The sequence below is a fragment of the Acartia tonsa genome, chromosome 5, assembly GCF_053477335.1.
Source record: "Acartia tonsa isolate MP-2025a chromosome 5, ASM5347733v1, whole genome shotgun sequence".
Lineage (NCBI taxonomy): Eukaryota > Metazoa > Arthropoda > Copepoda > Calanoida > Acartiidae > Acartia > Acartia tonsa.
The window spans coordinates 44,846,543-44,867,146 of NC_137264.1; the positions used below are offsets into that span (position 1 = coordinate 44,846,543).

The 20,604-nt window shown below is 34.1% G+C and overlaps 1 protein-coding gene across 26 annotated transcripts in view; it reads left to right on the plus strand.

Moving 5' to 3' along the window:
- Nucleotides 1–20,604, plus strand: part of lap (phosphatidylinositol-binding clathrin assembly protein lap) — a 329,664-nt gene that overhangs the window by 44,352 nt on the left and 264,708 nt on the right. The window lies entirely within an intron of this gene.

Consider the following 20,604-nt stretch of genomic DNA (forward strand, 5'->3'; position numbering starts at 1 on the left):
GTAATCCAGACAACTACTTGACCCAAGTGATGGAGACCCTTTTTGCCTGCTAGCAAATTGCTTATTCTGTTCTTATGTAGGGACTTGCCTGTGTTAATATTTCCGACGCTATTACCTTATTTCATAGACCAAATACAAAATTGAGACGTCCCCCCCACCCTGTGGGCAGGGTTACAAATACCAAATGTCCCCTCTATTCTTTTACTTCACGGTATAGCTAAACCCGCTTATTCATTTGAAAAGACATGCAGTTTTTACCTTTTCTATAAATTCCAAATATAGCGTATTTTTCATCTGATTTGAATTTTTTAGCAGTATAGTTATTTATCTCAGTGTATTATAGACAGCTTTCTGCGGATATTGAAAAGTAAAATTTTAAGAATAAAAATAGTTGTGTCACCACTGAAAGCCTTTTTATTTTTCCTTTTTATTATTCATAGAAAATTGTATGTAATACGACGCTATACATGAATTTTCAATATGGCTAGGAACCAGTTGTAATTCAGCGGATATAAATCGGTTACATTGCCAAACTGGAAAAACCCATCCATTAATCCGTGGAGAATATGCTTGTCTATAAAATATGCATTGCGCATGGAGAATAATAAAAACAGAGTAGAAGGATAGGTAACCAGTGGTCGTGGCTCAACATGTAGCGCATCCGCTCGTTGTATCGGAGGTGATAGGTTCGTGTCATAACTAAAGACGTTCATGGTTCAGTTAAGACTTCTCAGGCAATGGTCGACCAATCAAAGGGTTGGTTAAATGTTGGATGTTACTTAACAAGATATCTAACAGTGGGCGTTAGAATATTTCATCCCATAACAAGCAAATGATGCCTTTTGGTTCTCAAGTTTATCACTTAAAATCTGAGGATAATCCTACCCCAATTAGGTAATAGGTACCTGGTACATAAAAGAAAGATTAACCCCCATTACATTTCAATTAATTGAAACGTTAGAATAAGAGTGAATTTTGGGAAAACAATTTTGGGATGGAAATTATCTATTTTCGATTTGCTTATCTTTATATTCCTGAACAAAAGTGTCCACTACTTACAAGATGTTCATATAAAAACCAGAATTATTTTGTAGCCAAGCTCCTGCAAAATAATTTATACAGTTTTCCGCGGATTGTGAATTAAAATATTTCAATTTTACACATGATTTTTTTATCCAGCGCGGAAAATAATCGTATTAACTGGAGTGATGTACAATTCTTTAAATATTTACTTTCTAAAAAGCTTAGCACTCATTTTTAAACAAAAATATTTGTGTCGAATTAGCCACCCATTTTTGAAAAATCTTCAGTTTTTAAAATCAAGAGCCAGCCGTTTATCAAGATAAAAAGTCACCAAAACAACCAAATATAAGGCGCCTGTTGAGCCAAGTTCAAGTCTCTGACTGTAATTGCTATTTTAATGATGTTATTTTGGCAAAATTGTTTGAACACCACTAAATGTGTCCAATCCATTGTCGGTGTATGACATTTCTGTTGCAAAAAAAAATAGTTTGCAATCTTTTACAGGAGAGCCACAGCTCAGGGAACTGAAAGGATAACACAATGATATATTGATGTACCTCCCCAATCATGAAACACAAAACTACCTCTTCTGTAGATTATAATAAATGTTTAAAACGTGTTGACACTTAACCTAATGAACCAACCAATCAATATTCAATAAGAACTTCCAAAGTTGTTAAGCAAACTAAGAATCTGACCTAGCCCTTAAAGGATCTTAAGGGATAAGACAATTGCCGATAAATTGATGTACATCCCCAATGATGATACACAAAATTACCCCCTTCTGCAGATTACAATTAGTGGTTGAACGAGTGGACCAAAATGACCCAACTAAACAGAATTCAATAAAGCCTGCAAAGTTGTTCAACCAACTAATAAGAAAAAGCTATTAATAAAACTTTGGGGACAGAGAGAGAGGTGAGGGGACATTGGCTGTTTGTTACATTAGTCCCCAAAGTTCTGTAATAACAATTTCTTAATCGGTGGCTATACAAATTTGAGAACTTTTTGATTGGTTGGTTCATAAAATTGAGTGTCTAAACGTTTTAACAACTTTTTGTAATCTACAGAAGGGGTATTTTTTTGTATAGTCATTGTTTGTGGATAAACATCAATTTTTGGCCATTGTCTTATACCTTTAGATCCCTGACAGGCTTTTTAAGTTCTTGGTCAATCAGTTTTTAACAAGGATACCACCATCCATAAATACACCTAAAGATGTTTAAAATCACAAAATATTTCTGTTGTAAATATGATATTATCAAAAGTTAAAGAAGAACCTAGTAAAAGTGTCTAACTTTTTATCTTTGTGACGTAACAAAAATCTAAGGCTGAGAGGGGAGGTGGGAAAGGAAACCCCTAAAAAAGAAATGGATTTTTGTTACGTCACAAAGATAAAAAGTTAGACACTATTACTAGGTTCGTTAAAGAATATTTGTTTATGGAAACGTATCATAGGCAGCTTTCTGAGGATATCAAAATGAAAAATTATAAGATAAAAACCAGTTTTATCCAAAGGGGCCGAATGCCTGGGCAAATGAAATTTTCATAATAACATGCTATACATGATTTTAGTATGGCTGAGAGCCGGTTCTAATCCAGTAGACTCTGATTGGTTTCGAATCCATACTGGAAAACGATATTAGAAAAACTATTTGATAAAAAAGATCGGACGAAAAAAAGTTTTACTTAAAGCAAAAAAAAGTTCGATTGGGAGAAACATTCATTTGGGAGGAAGAGTGCAATGATGCTTAAATAAACTGCAAGAATCTGTATGTTTTTTTTTAATCAAGAAAAGGTGTGATCTTTTCATGGAAAGGTATCGTAATAAAAAAATAAAAACTTACCATTTATTAAAAGCTAAGCTTTATTATAACCCATTAGTGCCGAGCGCCACTTTTATGGACCGATCGAGCTGAAAATCTCACGGAAGCTTTATAATGGTAAAAACGGAATTCAAATTTTTTTGTTTTGCTCTAGTGGCGTGCACAGGAAAGTTGCAAAAAAACCCGGTTCGGCGCGAGTAAAGAAACCTTTCGGCATTAATAACCGTTTTTGGCGTTTTTTGGTGCTTTCCCCCGGCATTAAAGCCCGTTTTCGACCTAAATACCCGGTTTTTTGGCCCAAAAAGTTAAAAATGTAATTTTTGAACGCCCAAAGTGAGATGAACACTTTTTAAAACTACGGTACGATCCGTAATTGAAAACTACATAACCTCATGTAATTGATAGAGCTACAACTAACATACAAAACAATTTATATCACATTTAAGATTTTGGCTATAGGTACCGCCCTTTTCGGTTAAAAAAGCCCATTTCGAGGAAGTTTTAAAACTTTTGCTAATATTTGTATTGATAATAATGGGAGGGATATTGATAATGTAATTTTTGAACGTCCAAAGTGAATTATAGAGTAGCAACTATTCTAGTAGTATCAGTAATTGACAAATATATAAAAAAAATATAATTTTTATTGATAAAGGAAAGACTAGAAAAGACTTATCACATATCTTTGGCCTAAAGTATTTAAAAAATATCACAAACAAAAGAATAGAATAATACAGTAATATCAAGATAACAAAAATGGCCTAAAACCATCAAATTTGCATATCCCCCCCCCCCCCACCCCTTAAAAATATTTATGTAATAAAGTTTAAACCAAGATATATCTATCTATCTGTCCATCCATCCTTTTATTTATCTATCTAAAAAATGTTGATTATCATTGGGAATCTACATAAATTTATAGGCCATTGTCTTATCCCTATATATCAGTCTATCTATCTATCTATCGATCCTTTTATTTATCTATCTATCAATTATATTTATCATTGGGAAATAAATAAAATTTTTACATTTGAAGAGAATAATAAATGATAAAAAATATCTAATATATATAATGGTTGAAAAGTTAAAACCGGGTATCTTTACTCGCGCCGAGCAGGGCAATAAAACTAGCGGGTATTTTTACTCACGCCGAACCGGAGTTATATAGAACATAATTAAACGATAAAAAAATCATATAAAAAATAATAATTTGAATAAAACGATTTCACAAATGAATGTAGTTGCCAATAAACTTTAAATTTCATGAAAAAAATCACTAACTTTACTTCATAAACAAAAAAGTTAGAAGGGGTATTTTAAATCACCTTGTTTTTCTTGGTTCACCCATTTTCGATGAAAGATTGTGGCCGACCGAATAGATAGAAACGCTTCTCTCTGGGGGGAATTGAAAAACAGCGCAGTAAAGAGTAGGCTCATGCGAGCATGATGCAATCCTGAAACTGAAAGCCGTTTTTTTCGGCATTTTCTGGAACCGGGCGTTAAAAGCCGGTTCGTCACTAATGGGATAATTAGGGTCGGTTCGTACGTCTGAAATGGAAAGCTAACGTTAATTTAGACATATTAGAGTTTTTATATCGATTACAAATTTTGCATGATGATACCTATAAAAGAAAGGTAAAATACTATAAGCAAGACATCCTTTAATAGTATCTTTTATTTACGCAATTTTGTAACATATTTATCCATGATTTTGTTTAGACTTACAAATTAATGTTCTACTTATTAAGTTCTTAAACTCGTTAATCCTGTCGTTTCAGAGATTTGCTTTTATGAATGTTATCATCCTTGTATAAGCACAAAATAGAAAGCCAATTATACATATAGATTGATAGAAATGAAACAACAAAACAAAACAATTTTTAAACTTTAGTTTCAAAGGGAAATTTTGATTTTTAAGTCTTTGTGGTATTTGATATTTAATGCATAATCTTGAGAAATGTTTATTATGTGAAATATTCGCAGTGTGCATATTTTTATTTTTTTTTATTTTTTCAAAGTACAGCTAGATAATAGACATGCTAATATAAACCAATCATATGCTCGGTTGTCCAGTATGGTCTCTAAAATGGCTGCATTTACTTTTTTAAGTGCTTTCCATTAAAGTGCATAAAGAGCACTTTTTCGCCTAATCTTAAAAAAAATCTTAGAATCTAGAGGCTCTTCATTCGAAGAATTAGGGAAAAACTGAAAAATAGCCTGAACCCATCCAAAGCCCTAAATATAAAAAATTGCCTATGGCCATTCTATGACCAACGTTAAACTTTCCTAAATTGGAGAACTCAATCGGTTCAGTAGTCATCGATATCTTAAGTTACAAAGAAAATAAACTAGAGGATGGGACATCAGCTTCAAATACTCTGGTTCTCTTATTCGCCGGCTTAAAAACTTTGGGTACTTTTATTCAATTTTGATTGATTAGCTATAATAGATTGGCATGTACATGCATATTTATCGTCTATTGTCTTACCCCATAAACTCTCTGACCAGATATAAATTTGTCATAGAAAGTTTTACAGACATATTTGCAACATTTGATTGCAAACTCTTTGTCTGCACATTTGCAAAAGCAAATAGTTTTCCAAACCACTGCACTGATTGCAGGGATAGAACAATAGTTGAAAATTAACTGTTGCATGGATAGCATACATTCATACACATATACAGTATACACCCTGTCATCTTACATATAATTATCAAATAAGTCTTATAATAAAGTAACAGGATGTCTATTTGTCTGTGTGTTTGTATGTTTGTACCGAAGGATCTCGCTAACCGCTGAACCGATCGGGTTATCCTTAATAGGGTAGCTTCTCATACGGTCTTGGGAAGGTTTATAACTATTTTTGGGGAGGGTAGCACCACCCTCAAGAGAAATCACAAAAAAATCGAAAAATTATTTTTCCCGTAGACACTTGAACGCAACATAGAAATTATTTCTCAAGTTATTTGAAATAAAAAAACAATTAAAGTGAAACTAGAGGCCTCTAGGGGCGTAGCCGCTAGTATTACCTATATAAAGTACTAAGGTTTTTTGTCTCAAGCTTAAGAAGCTTAATTACTACTGAACGGACTAAAATTTTTAAAGTAAAGCTTTACATCGGTCCCTGGATGGGTTCAGGCTATTTGAATTTTAAGTTTAGGACTTGGCATAGTTTTAGGCTATTTTCAGCATTATTCTTAACAATTTGAATACCTATATGCTAAGGGTTCAGCCGCTTGTAGTATAAATAAACTACTATATATATAAGTTTGATATTTTTTGTGTACATTCCCTAACCAAAGGTTGTTTTTTTCCCTAGAGGCATCCCCCAGACCATAAAATAAATTGTTGTCTAATAAACACTCACCTTGAATTTGGTTTTAGGGGGTGTAAGGGGGTTGGAAAAAACCGCTCACGCCACTGAATCCAATACTTTAAGCCAGTGATTGTTAGAACATGTTGAAGACGAAGAAAGTCGCTCAATGTGACGTCATAAAAATGAGGGATTATCCATCTCTTTTTTAGGGTTTTTTTCCCACTCCTCCTCTCCTCATCCCTCATTTTTATGACGTCAGAACTTTTTTGAGCGACTTTCTTCGTCTTCGAGCATGTTTATAAAACTTTGGATACCATAATAATTTACAGTACAATTTCCCCTCCCTCCTATATACATATACACATAGCTTCTTAAAACAAATCAATGTGTAATATATTATTATGATTGTGTAAATATGAATTTAATTATGTATAATTATTTATTCATTTCTACAGTTAACAGGTTCCCTAACTGTCAAAACAACAAGGGTGGAAACATCCAGAAAATATTTATTTATTTTAAGTTTTCAAATTTTAGAGATAATGCATATAATTAAAAAAACTATGCTTAAAATAACCATACTGACTTTCTGGGCATGATTTGATTTTAGAGTTGCTAAGCTTTCTGAATTGTGTCTAACGGTTACAGGAATCGTCATACCGACGATGCGATTAATGGACAGACGTACAGACACTGTATCCTAGTTATAGAGTAGCTGCGCTACTAATTATAGTAAAATTGAGATCCGGCTTCTGGTTATCTTACATCAAGGAGTATCATTACGTATCAGGTATCTTAAGAGTTAAGAAAATGGACGATAAATTTATATACATCTAAAATGATGACAAAATGTAGAGAAAAATCATTGTTTGAAACAGTATATCACTAAATTCAATAAAAATATTAAAGTTATCGAGAAATCTTGGATGTGTTATTTGAATTGGTTGAAAAGTTTCGACACTGCTAATTTTTACAACACAATCAAGATATGATAATAGTTTCAATGTTTCTAAATGAACAAAAGGGGGGTCGTATTTTAAAAACTTTGGGAACCAGTACAATTTACAGTACAATATCCCATCTCTCCCTGGCTATATCAATAATACAACATAAGAAACGAAATTAAAAAAAAAAAGACTTTGCTAATATAACCGTGTTTATCGAGGTCTGAATCTATTTTGATTTAAGTAATGAAAATTAAGAAAAATTTTAATCCTAAAAAATTGTAAGTGTATATGTGAAAAACAAGGATATGATTGTTGATATAAAGCGGAGCAACAAAACCAATCATTATTATCATATTTCACAGGGAATAGGAAATGTGATTCAGGCAAATGACTCCAGAGCTGGATCTTTAAATCATTTTAGTGGTTAGCCAGATCGGGGTGAGCCAACTTTCCACCAATGAGAGCACAGCATTTTATGAAATGCCGGGCTGTGATTGGCTGAAATTCGGCGCACCCCGATCTGGCTCACCACTAAAATGATTTAAAGATCAAGCTCAGGTGAAAATTTCCCTTCAATATCAAATGTAATTAATTGGCTGAATCACAGCCCCTGATATTATTTAAAAATAACCTTACTTTGATCAAGTACGACCAATATTTTTGAGTATATTTAAGTTTTACATATTCATCAATCAGAATAACCCCAACCCATTTCCAAGCTAAGGGGTGAAATTTTTTCCACTAACTCCCCCCTTCCCCTGAACCTATTAAAAATATCTCATGAAAAAATAGGCCAAATTGACGTCATAATTCTTTATAATATGACGTCATTTGGAGTAGTCGGGCCAAACGTTGTGAAATTGGTCCTCTTTTTATGAGTTACTTTTGCCCGCTATGTGAATTTTAACCCTTGTAAAAATGTAACAAGAAATTTACTTGATCATCTCAAGTGACAGACACACAGACCTACTCTCAACATAGAGTATCTGCTCTGCTAAAAGTAAGGAAATTTTGGTTTTCTATGATGAATTTGGTTTTATGTGGAAATATGTTTTACCACATATTTTAAAAGCTCGTAGATTTTCTATAATCAGGGTTTTGTATCTTAAGGGATAAGACAATGGCCAATAAATTTATGTACATCTCAATTAATGATACACAAAATTATCACTTCTTTAGCGTAAAATTAGTGGCTGAAACGTTTGAACACTCAACTTAATAAAACAACCAATCAAAATTCAATAAAGTCCCCCATGTTGTTAAACCGACGAATCAGAAACGTTATTATAAAACTTTGGGGACAAGTGTAATAAACAGCCCATTTTCCCCTCGCTCTATGTGGTAAAGTAGTACGTCAACTTATATGATAAAGCGAGAACTGTAGAGTAGCTATGCTTTATAAAAATCTACCAATTTCTGATCATATGAAGGTATTTGAAAAATGTCGGTTTAGCTTTAGGGATCTTAAGGGATAATAAAGTGGTCGATAAATTTACGTACACTTCCAATTTTGATAAAATAAATTACCCTTTAAGTAGCTTACAATTGTTGGTTAAAAGATTTAAAAGTACTTAAAGTTTTTAGGCCGATGGAAAAGATTATGTGTGTATATTTGAATTTGTGTTAGCATTTAGCCTCTAAATTATTTCTATTTCTCCCCCGTAAATATTGGCCGAAAATTGACTTGAAATTGATGCAATTAAAATAGCATAAACAAGAATTTTAGATGATATATCATTTATTTGTTTGATTAAACATTAAAAATATTTGAAAAATGTCGGTTTGAATTTATAACTGTGGCTATAACGTCAAAAGGAAGCAGGAAAAATAACAGCATAGCTGTTTGTCGTACCGTATTATAGACAGCTTTACGCGGATATTAAAATGAAAAATACCATAAAATTAAGACAGTTTTGTTGGACCTTAAGGGCCGAAGTCAAGGGATAACAAAAGTTGTATTGATTGTATTTTAGTATTCTTGAAAAATTGTCTATGATACTATGCTAAGAAGGATTTTTCAGTATGGATGAGAACTGGTTCTAAACCAGCGGATATTAATCGGTTTCAAAGCCCTACTGGAAAATTAAATCTAACCACCATTTCTAAAATATTAAGTTAACAAAAAATAAATTGAATCAGAGTTTTTTTAGGGCAGATTCCCGTAACTATGTGGAACTAATTTAAATAAAGAAAAAAGCATGATATGATAACAACCTAAAAGTTTAAGGTTATAGGCAAAGATGCAGAAGCAGTGTCTCCTGTTGTGTGAAGCCCTAGAAGCCTAGAGCCGCAGCCACTTGTTGTATAATGGAATGAAATCAATTGGTATTATCTATTATAATTTCTCAGTGATGTGGTTTCCATGAGGGGGGGGGGTGCGGGAACATTGAATTGTAAATTACACTGGTACCCAAATTATCTGATATGTTGGCTAAAAGAATTTGGGTTCTCATATTGAACTTTGAATATGTCCAAACTTTTCAACCTATAGTTTAATATACTGTTGGAGATATTTTGTTTATCGTCATTGGAGGTCAAGTTTTATAAATCAAAACATGAAAAATGAACTTGGTTTTTGTCAGGGGGGGGGTATCCAAAAATTCTAATACCCGCCCTAAACCAAAATTATGGGTGCGGAGGTAAGTCTGAGCTTTTGGGAGTTTAGACCTTGCCAAGTAGATGCGTGTAGTGGGGTGTACACCCCCCCTCACCCTTATAAATCCGGGATCAGGGGGGGGGAGTTGTATGCACCCCCTTCTGCACGTCTATGCTTCCAATTTATTTACAAAATTGATGTGGGGGGACACAATTAGATATTCTGGAAACAGCAGGGATCTCAAGGGAAAGGACAATAGATGACAAATAAATGTACAATGTATATCCCTAGTAATAATTTAGCCATTCTCAAAATTAAATTTATCGGTATAAAGGATTGAACCCTGCTAGTTTGAACCAACCAATCATAATTTAATAAGAGTACCAACAAGATGATTTGATCATAAAACTTTGGATACCAAATTAATTTACAGTCCAATGTCCCCTCCCTCCCCGCCCACTCCCTAACTTTAAACAGCTACTTAAATCATTCACATTTTTGATAAGTCATCCACATATACATAGAACATACATTCCTTTTAAGTTTTAATGGTTAGGAAAAACAAGAATGACAACATGCAAAAGCAGCGAAGGCTTAAATATTATGGATGGAAAAACGTACAATGTGTGTTACAGAACAGATGTTTAGTTGTCATAAGAAAAGAAATAAATAAAGATAATATGCTAAGCCTTAGAAATACCCAGGGAGGGAGGGGTTCACAGCTTCTCTAGAAATACCCAGGAAGGGAGGGGATAATCATAGCTTCTCTAGAAATATCCATGGAGGGACGGGATAATTCTTCACAGCTTATCTAGAAATACTCAGGGAGGGAGGGGATAATTCTTCACAGCTTCTCTAGAAATACCCAGAGAGAAAGGGATTAATTCTTCACATCTTCTCTAGAAATACCCAGGGAGGTAGGGGATAATTCTTCACAGCTTCTCTAGAAATACCCAGGAGGGGAGAGGATAATTCTTCACAGCTTCTCTAGAAATACCCAGGAGAGAGGGGATAATTCTTCACAGCTTCTCTAGAAATACCCAGGGAGGGAGGGGATAATTCTTTACAGCTTCTCTAGAAATACCCAGGGAGGGAGGGGATAATTCTTCACAGCTTCTCTAGAAATACCCAGGGAGGGAGGGGATAATTCTTTACAGCTTCTCTAGAAATACCCAGGGAGGGAGGGGATAATTCTTCACAGCTTCTCTAGAAATACCCAGGAGGGGAGGGGATAATTCTTTATAGCTTCTCTAGAAATACTCAGGGAGGGAGGGGATAATTCTTTACAGCTTCTCTAGAAATACCCAGGAAGGGAGGGGATAATCATAGCTTCTCTAGAAATACCCAGGGAGGGAGGGGATAATTCTTCACAGCTTCTCTAGAAATACCCAGGGAGGGAGGGGATAATTCTTCACAGCTTCTCTAGAAATACCCAGGGAGGGAGGGGATAATTCTTCACAGCTTCTCTAGAAATACCCAGGGAGGGAGCGGATAATTCTTCATAGCTTCTCTAGAAATACCCAGGGAGGGAGGGGATAATTCTTCACAGCTTCTCTAGAAATACCCAGGGAAGGAGGGGATAATTCTTTACAGCTTTTTTTAGAAATACCCAGGGAGGGAGGGGATAATTCTTCACAGCTTCTCTAGAAATACCCAGAGAGGAAGCGGATAATTCTTCACAGCTTCTCTAGAAATACCCAGGGAGGGAGGGGATAATTCTTCACAGCTTCATTAGAAATACCAGGGGGGGGAGGGGATAATTCTTCACAGCTTCTCTAGAAATACCCATGGAGGGTGGGAGTATTTCTTTACAGCTTCTCTAGAAATACCCAGGGAGGGAGGGGATAATTCTTCACAGCTTCATTAGAAATACCAGGGGGGGGAGGGGATAATTCTTCACAGCTTCTCTAGAAATACCCATGGAGGGTGGGAGTATTTCTTTACAGCTTCTCTAGAAATACCCAGGGAGGGAGGGGATAATTCTTCACAGCTTCTCTAGACAGGGAGGGAGGGGATAATTACACTAGTCCTCAAAGTTTTATAATAACGTTTTCTTATTCGTTGCTTTGAAGACTTTGTTCTTATTGAGTTTTGATTGGTTGGTTTATTAAGATGAGTGTCCAAAGTTTCAACCATTAATTGTAATCTACAGAAGGTGTAATTTTGTATATCATCATTGAGGATTTAAATCCATTTATCGGCCATTGTCTCATCCCTTTGATCCCTGATGAATGATAAATTAGGGTACATCCCCAATGGTGATAAACAAAATTGCATCTTGTGTAGATTGCAATTATTGGTTGAAAATTTTGGATACTAATAGTTTGAACTAGCCAATCATGATTAATTAATAGTTTCCAAATTTTACATATTTTAATTAGAGACAAGATCTATCCGTTCGCTTTAAGGTTCTTAAATATCTTATTTAGAACTTTGGCTGAGTTTCAAAATGTATTTGCTAACAATCAGGGAGTAAGGGAGGGGACAATGGACAATTAATTCAATATAAGAGTTATCAAAGAAAGGGCAAGAAATCCAGTTTAATTCAATAAATTTGTAGGAAATTATAAAGGGATTGTTAATTGAATAATAGATTTCCATAGCGTCATGTAAAGTGAAATCACAACTTGTTTTTGATGAAATATATTGAGGTTTTTTTGTGTGATTTTTATATCAAAAGATTATTGGACCCGGCCAGCTGCTAGCAAGAATATGACTGCCCCTTTTTATTCTGTTTATTTCCCTTGCCCCTTGCCCCCACCTCCCTTCTCCCTTCTCCCCGTCTGCTACATTCCAAACAATCACAACGAGTGTTTATTTCCCTTCCCCACACTTCCCTTATCCCTTCTCCCCGTCTGCAATATTCAAAACATACATAACGAGTAGCGGCATTCTATGCGCTAGTCCCCAAACTCAGTCAGAAACTGCTAAATTCTTGCACATTCCCTTTAAGCCAGTCCCCAAAGTCTGAGACTCCAAAAAATTGAATATTCGATCCATTGTCCCCTCCCTTACTCCCTGGCTAACAATACACTTTTCAACAACAAATAAAAAAGAAAACCGACAATTATTATCATATTAGATTTATAATAGAGTGCTCATAGATATAATATTTTCATAATGCTCCGCAGCTACTCTATAAGGTATGTCAGTTTGTTTGTCCAACCGTTTGTTACTACGTCAATGTACTGTACAGGTTATAACAGAATACAAATCAAATGAATGTATAAGTTTAGATGCATAACAAAGACAACTACCTGGATCCTGTGGTGGAGACCTTTTTTGTCTACTAGCAAATTACTTTCTGCTCTTTTGTAGCGACTTCACTATTTTAATATTTGCGACGCTATTGGCTGATTTTCAAAGACCGAATTGAAAGGTTGCACAGGGTCCACGGGATGGGGACATACAGCTATTTAACCCCTTTCCTCTTTATTCTGCAACTTCAATGCAAATCATAATTCAAAAACAAATTTTGACTATTTAATGTTTTAACATTACATTCTTTGCATTGAATGAGATTTTCTAATTTAAGATATTAAAAGATATATATATTGCTGAACCTAGTAAAGTGTCTGACTCTGATTATGACGTAAAAAATAGCCAATGAGAGGCCAGTATACACTGTAATTGACCAATGGTAAAATTTATACTGGCCTCTCATTGGCTATTTTTTACGTCATAATCAGAGTCAGACACTTTTACTAGATTCATATTGCTACATTTTTTGTGAGTCTAACCATCATAAGTTTAATATAAAATGTTTGATAGCTTACAATAGAAAAGTCGTGCAGTGGTAGATAATAAGTAGTTGAATATCATATATAATAGTATATGTAGCTACTTTATATGTTTTATAAAGGTGATTACACTCCTAGCCTTTAGGGGTTTTGAGCGTTAATGGTGTAAATGGGGTCAAATTCGACCCCACAACCCTTGATTTAGATTAGTTTTAAAAAGAAAAGTAAAAAATGGGAGTGGAATAATCTTTTTCTTGACTGATTTCTTTTGAGAGGTTGGTGGTACCATTCCCCAAAATAGTTATAAATCTATAAAAAGCTACTTTGTAAAGAAAAACCATATCGGTACAGCAATTAGTAAGATCATTTAATACACACAGACACACAGAGATCCTGTTACTTAATTATATGGATTTTTTTGATGTAATTCCGGACAAACCCAATGAATATGAATAAGGCAGACATGTTTTTTTTAAACAATGATTTAGTAAGCATTGCATTCAGATATTGATAACATAATTCTATTGATAATGTCCTGTAAGTTTAGATAACTCATATTCAGGGAGGGGGGGGGGGATATTGGACTGTAAATTATAATGGTTCCCAAAGTTCTGTATTTTGCTGGCTTGAAAACATTGGGTACTTTTATTAAACCTTTCCTTGTTTGTTCAAACTAGCAATGTCTTGACTTTTTAACCAATTAGTCTAAGGTCATGATCTTAATCTTTAAGACGTCAATTTATCGTTCATTGTCTTATCCCTTAAAATCCCTGGTTGCATTGCATCCACTCATTTTTAAAAACAAATACATGTACATCTCTCAGATCAGGGTTTAAGGAAGTGTTATAGAATAAAAAACTAATCGAAAATATGACCGGGATAAGGGAATAATTAGGGGGGCACGGAATAGTAAATCGCTTTTGGTGTTTTTAAAAGTTTTTAAAAAATGATCTCTAATTTGTTGGATTAAAAACATTGGATACTTATACAAACCTAATTTAGTAATTATGACTCTAATACGACACATATCCCAAATAAGGCAAGTGTATCATTGACTTATCCCTACATCCCTGCAACTTACCCACCCCTGATGCAAGATTATGTTATGATAGACTGACTGACAGATAAACTGTTGCAGCCAATGACTTGCTTAATAAACAAGGATGACAACATCCATAAGTAGCGAAGAACAACAAAATTGTTGATTGACAATTAGACAAAGTGAGATATAGAGCACATTATTAAAAGAAATTTATATGACTTTTATAGTATGATCAACGAACCAAAAGAAAATGTAAGTTGTTTATTGGATGTGCTCCAAAAAAGGGGTATCTTCACTTCATTAATTAAATGAAACTATCTTAAAAAGTAGCCGAGAAAATCACTTTATTAAAAAAAAATTATATAACTTTTATAGTATGAACAATGGACCAAAAGTAAGTTGATTAGTGAATGCGCTTTGGAAAAAAAATCAGCCATGTATTGACGTCATAAAAATGAGAGATTATCTTTTATCTCTTTTTTAGGGGTTTTCTTTCCCACTTCTCATCTCATCTCCCTCATTTTTATGGCACCACATGGCTGACTTTTGAGACACTTTGTCCAGTTACAAAAATTACGTTCCAAAAAAAGGGACTAATATTTTTTGGAGAAAATTGTCTATAAATCGATAGGCTACATGTTATTTTATCATACCTCAAAACCGGTTTTGATCCAGCGAAAGTTATCGGATTATGAACTTTTCTGGAAAATCATTTAAAACAAACATATACCGACCTTACAAGCCTGTTATCTTTTGTTTACCAAATCGACGACAGAATCGTTATGAAGAAATAACAATTCAAATATGAAACGTACCCTCAATGTATGAAAGCTTCTTTATAAAAAAAAACACTTGATAAAGAATGAAAAATGGTTGAGCAATGAAATGCAGAAAAGTTTGTACATGTTTGTTTTTAGATATTGATAACAAACTTTTTTGCCTAGGTATCAATACAAACCTTTAAAGAAACAAGGATGCCAACTTTCCAAAAAGGTTAGCTCGCCATAACAGACGGACAAATCAACATGTGCTCATTGGACATACGGACGTTTTGGAAAAGATTCCTTAGTATATTGTACGTACTTATCCGTTTCAGTAATTAATATGGAAATTTGAAGTCGATAGGACAATTTTAAGATGCCAAACTAACGATTAGATTTATCAATTGCGGACGAACAGTCAAAACAACTGCAATTTTAGAAAAGCTTCGTATAAACAAGCTCAGCTATTATACAATTAGGATATTTCTGTACGCCTGCCTCGACGTATGAATGACACATATCCTTTTACTTGTAGTTTTTAAAAAAATTTTGGGGGAGGTCATTTTTTTCCAGTGGCGATTTCTCTTGTATGGATAATGGTACCCTCCCCCAAAATAGTTATACACCTTTTAAGGACCTATGAAAAACTACCCTGGAAAGGAGAACCATATCGGTTCAGTGGTTAGCAAAAGTCTTCAGCACACACACTAAGACACACAAAGATCCTGTTACTTGGAATATGTAAGACTTACACCACCCTGGTTTCTAGGCTTGGATTATAAATTTTATAGGATTTTGCCTATGGTATGGTCTAGGCTTTGATTATAAATTTTATAAGATTTTGCCTATGGTTTGGTCTAGGCTTGGATTATAAATTTTATAAGATTTGGCCTATGGTCTTTCAATAGAACAGTATCTACACAGTATACTTAACAGTATTTACGCAATCTGGACTCTACAGTATAGACTGTCTATCAATAGCATATACAGTGTGTTTTTTTATGTGAACTTTTTTGAAAGCAATTTTACCCCACTTATAGTTATCAGAATTTATTGATTAATGGCTTATTTTCTTCGTTTTTTAAGGCAATTAATAGAACTTTAAAAAAATATTTCAGTTTTTTAATTAAAAAGTACAGTAAAATCTAAAATTTAAACTTAGGTGTCAACATCTTAAAATGGTTTTAGCGCATTTTTCTTATGTTCTACCTTTTGCAAGAATGGCTGCAAAACGCTTCAAAGTTGAGAAATAGAGCTAAAAATTGATACAGATACTATTGGGGACAAGTACTAGAATATATAAAAGTTTGAACGCCATATCTCAATCAAGGAGGGAGTACTGGCCCTCCAAAGTCAACTACTGAAAATCAAAAAAATATTCTTGCAAAGGGTATAAGATTTAAAAATGAAAAATGCGCTAAAACCATTTTTAGATGTTGTCACCTAAGTTTGAATTTTAGATTTTACTGTGCTATTTAATTAATGTTCTATTAATTGCCTTAAAAAACGAAGAAAATAAGCCATTAATCAATAAATTCTGATAACTATAAGTGGGGTAAAATTGCTTTCAAAAAAGTTCTCATAAAAAAAACACACTGTATATATATATAAAAGTAGACTTTAATTTTGAAGGATAATTTAATTAAAAAGAAAATATATTTTTTTCATATAAAAATGTTAAATATTAAATATACAAGGTTGATCATATTATTTTCTTTATTTAGCAACATTTTCTGCCTTTATAGCTCTATACATTTTTTTTTTCTTTTAATATGTAATTTAAATTGATATGATTTATGTCATTTAGACTGAAGAGGGTGCAATGTCCACCGAAATATATTTCAAAAAACAACTAAGAAGTATCAAAGACTTTTTCACTCAGTGAATTTATTATTTAAAAAATACATTTATAAAAAGGGGTTAAAAATACTTTAATTTGTCCATTTCTTCTTTGATTAAGTTTTTAACCTATTGTAATAGAACAATGTCTGATTGATTGTACATGTTATAGAAAAAAAACAAGCTTTTAATAGCAAAGCTACTCTATAATGCATGTGTTTATCGTATTTAACACTTCCATTTTACGATCTTTAATAATACAAAAACCCTAGCCTAGATTACACGGTATTTACACAACATGGTCTCTACTATATCAGGGGAGTATGGGTGGGGTAATCTTCTCCTTACTTCCTTAATTTTTAAACCCTCACCCCTTGGGTAAATTCAGTGCACGCCACTGTGGAAATTTAGAAAAATGTTTTATATGATGAAATTTAAGAATATAAGAGAATCATGCAGTTGTATAATGATACAATACATAGATAGATGTATGTCATAGTATTTTTTTTTGGGGGGGGGGTGCGGGAGTTGTAATGTAATTCAAATCCGGATTCATCTAGAAATTTTGCCCAAAATTCTTAGAATTTTAATTTATTCAAGTTGTAAGTGTTTGGTAAGTATGTTTTCTGTATGTTTTCTGTGTGTATGTGTTTGTATTTGTGTGAGTATCTAAAATTGTGTGGGTGAGTTTATTCACTGACACATCACTCAAATATTACCCCCCCCCCCCCAGAATTTCTTGACCATTGACACTCGTCACATGGACAATCCCCCTCAACTCCCCCCCCCCCCCCCCGAAAAATAAACAAAAATTAGTTAGCTCTCCAAAAATCCAAAATCAAGATCCGTTTGTATATTCATTTTTTTTTTCCAGTGTTACCTCCCTCTTTCTCTCTCTCTTTTCTGTAGTTCTCACTATTTCATTTTTGATCCAATCCATTTTGACCACATTTAGACGCCACTTACACCCCCTCCCCTGTGTATTTACCCCCAACTAAATAAAGCCATGGCAAGATATTTCAGAAACAAGGATGACAACATCCATAGGTAGCGAAGCACAAAAAATCACGGACAATTAGATTTGAAGAGAATTCAAGAAACCTTTCACAAGTATTTTTATGTTTTTTAAATATTTATATTTAGTGTGATGACTGTCAGCCTGACTCAAACCGGTGCTCAGAAAAACGGAACTTTTATTTGATACCATTATAAAAAAATATGAAAATCGGACCAAAAACACCAAAGATATGGGGAAATATGTAAAAATTATAAAAGGCTACCTAAAAGCAGACCGACCGCTTCGTAATATTTGATTATGCTCAATAATTATGGGAATGTTGACAAGAAGTTTCAGCCGTGTATCTTGAATAGGAGCCAAGAAAATCATTTTTCCCTTAATTCGTTTCTTGCAGACATGCATTTTTAAATAGAGTAGTAATACAAGATAGACAAACTCAAATAGACAAGATAGACAAATCAAAGTTTGAAGGCCATATCTCAACCAGGGAGGGAGTACTTACTGGCCCCCCTAAAACGACTTCTGAAAATCCAATTTTTTTCTTGCAAAGGGTAGAAGATTTGAGCTTAAGAAAAATGCGCTAAAAACATTTTTAGATGTTGACACCTAAGTTTTGAATTTTTGATTTTAATGTACTTTTTAAATACAAACTTAAATATTTTTTGATGTTCTATAAATGGTTATAAAAAACGAAAAAAATAGGCCATTAATCATTAAATTCTGATAACTATAAGTGGGGTAAAATTGCTTTCAAAAAAAATCTCATAAAAAAACACACTGTATAACAAAATCATGCCAAGCAATTGAGCTATACAAATTTACTTTTTTTTGTAAAAAAGAAATAATACAAATGATAATTGTACCAGGACTCCCAAGGCTGGCATGTCTAGATCTACGACTTACGACTTACGCAAAAACACAACTTATTTTAGAAAAGATTTACAACTTAAAAATTTGTTTTCTTAAATAATCCGCGCCCCCCCCCCCCTCACTCTTAACCTCTGTTTGACTAATCCCCCCTTGAATTTTAATTGAATAGCCTGGGGTAAAATGTGAAAGATTGACCCCCTCTATGACGCAACCCTCACCCTCCCCCCCCCCCCACCGCCCCCTGAACCCCCTAAAAAGCTTAGAGCAACGACCCCTAAAATTTTTTTAAGAGATTTGTTTTCATTTCACCTTTTCTATAATTTTTATAATCCATCTAATTTTCTATCATTTCAAGAAATAAAATTGTTATTTTCTATCTATCCATCAAATTTTTAATATTTTATTGACCATATTGTAAAATTGTTGGTCGTACCATGTGCTTTTCACAAGTCTTGTTCTTCAAAATTCATTTTGTTGCCCTTCAATTTCTTACCCGCTTACCCCTCTTACCCTTACCCTTAAAGCAATTGTGTAAATAATACTATGATATATGTATGTTGTGTATCTATCTATGTATATACTATTATACTACAGAAGCACCTAAGGGTGCTAACGTTGTCTTAACACACACACACATTTTTACAAATACACACCTTTTCTCCCCCCCCCCCCCACTCTGCACCCCTTGGTGTATTATATAACCACCCCTGACATCCCGTTCACCCCCCTCCCGTTGTTTGATTGTAATCTAGGTATCTGCATGCTATCTATCTATCTATGTATCTGGATAGAAAGAATTGTGAATGAAACTAAGAAAGCATGGACTTATGAAGAGAACTTGAATTAAAATCTTGTCTTCATTCACAACACAACAGAGAGGTTTGGAGAGAGAGAGAGAGAGCATGCACATGTTGCCGGTTTACAGAAAAAAAGTGAAGCGGGAAGGGGGAGGGGGGTTAAGGGGCGTCAATAGTTACGCATGTAAGCACACTCAGCACCGGCTAGTGGCGCCACTAACCAAAGTTGTCGGTAAAGCCATGTGCGTATGGGGAATGAAAAAGGGGGCGGGGGTATAAGAAAAACAGGGAAAAGGGAGAAATTTTGGGAAATGGGGGGTGGGGAGGGTGAAACGGCTTGGCGCCGGCGTTTACTCGTCTTAAGCACCGGGGGCGGCAAAGCGTAAATGTGGCCCCTAAGATAAGGGAAAGAATTAAAAGGGAAGGGGGTTAAGAATGAACTAGACCTTGGATTTGCCACCTAATATGAGGAGGGGAAGGCGGGGGGGGGGGGGAGGGGGTAAAATACATGTTAGGTTGATAACATAACCTAAGGTGATGTTAGGTTACACTTATATTTTATCAAATTTATTACATAACATATTTAAAGTATTTTCATTAAAAAAACCTAAAGATAAATGTTTAAAAATTAAATGAACTTTCATAAGTATTTTGTTTTGTTTTAACAGGTCAGACATAAATATGCACATGGTCAAACAAAAGTTAAGGGGAATCATGAGGGGAAGGTGGATTTGTAAAGATACAATCAAGACGTTTAAGGCAGATTTGAATGGAGGGTTGTAGGGGGGGGGGGGGGTGGTTTCATCAATTCAATCTCTGACAACAGAT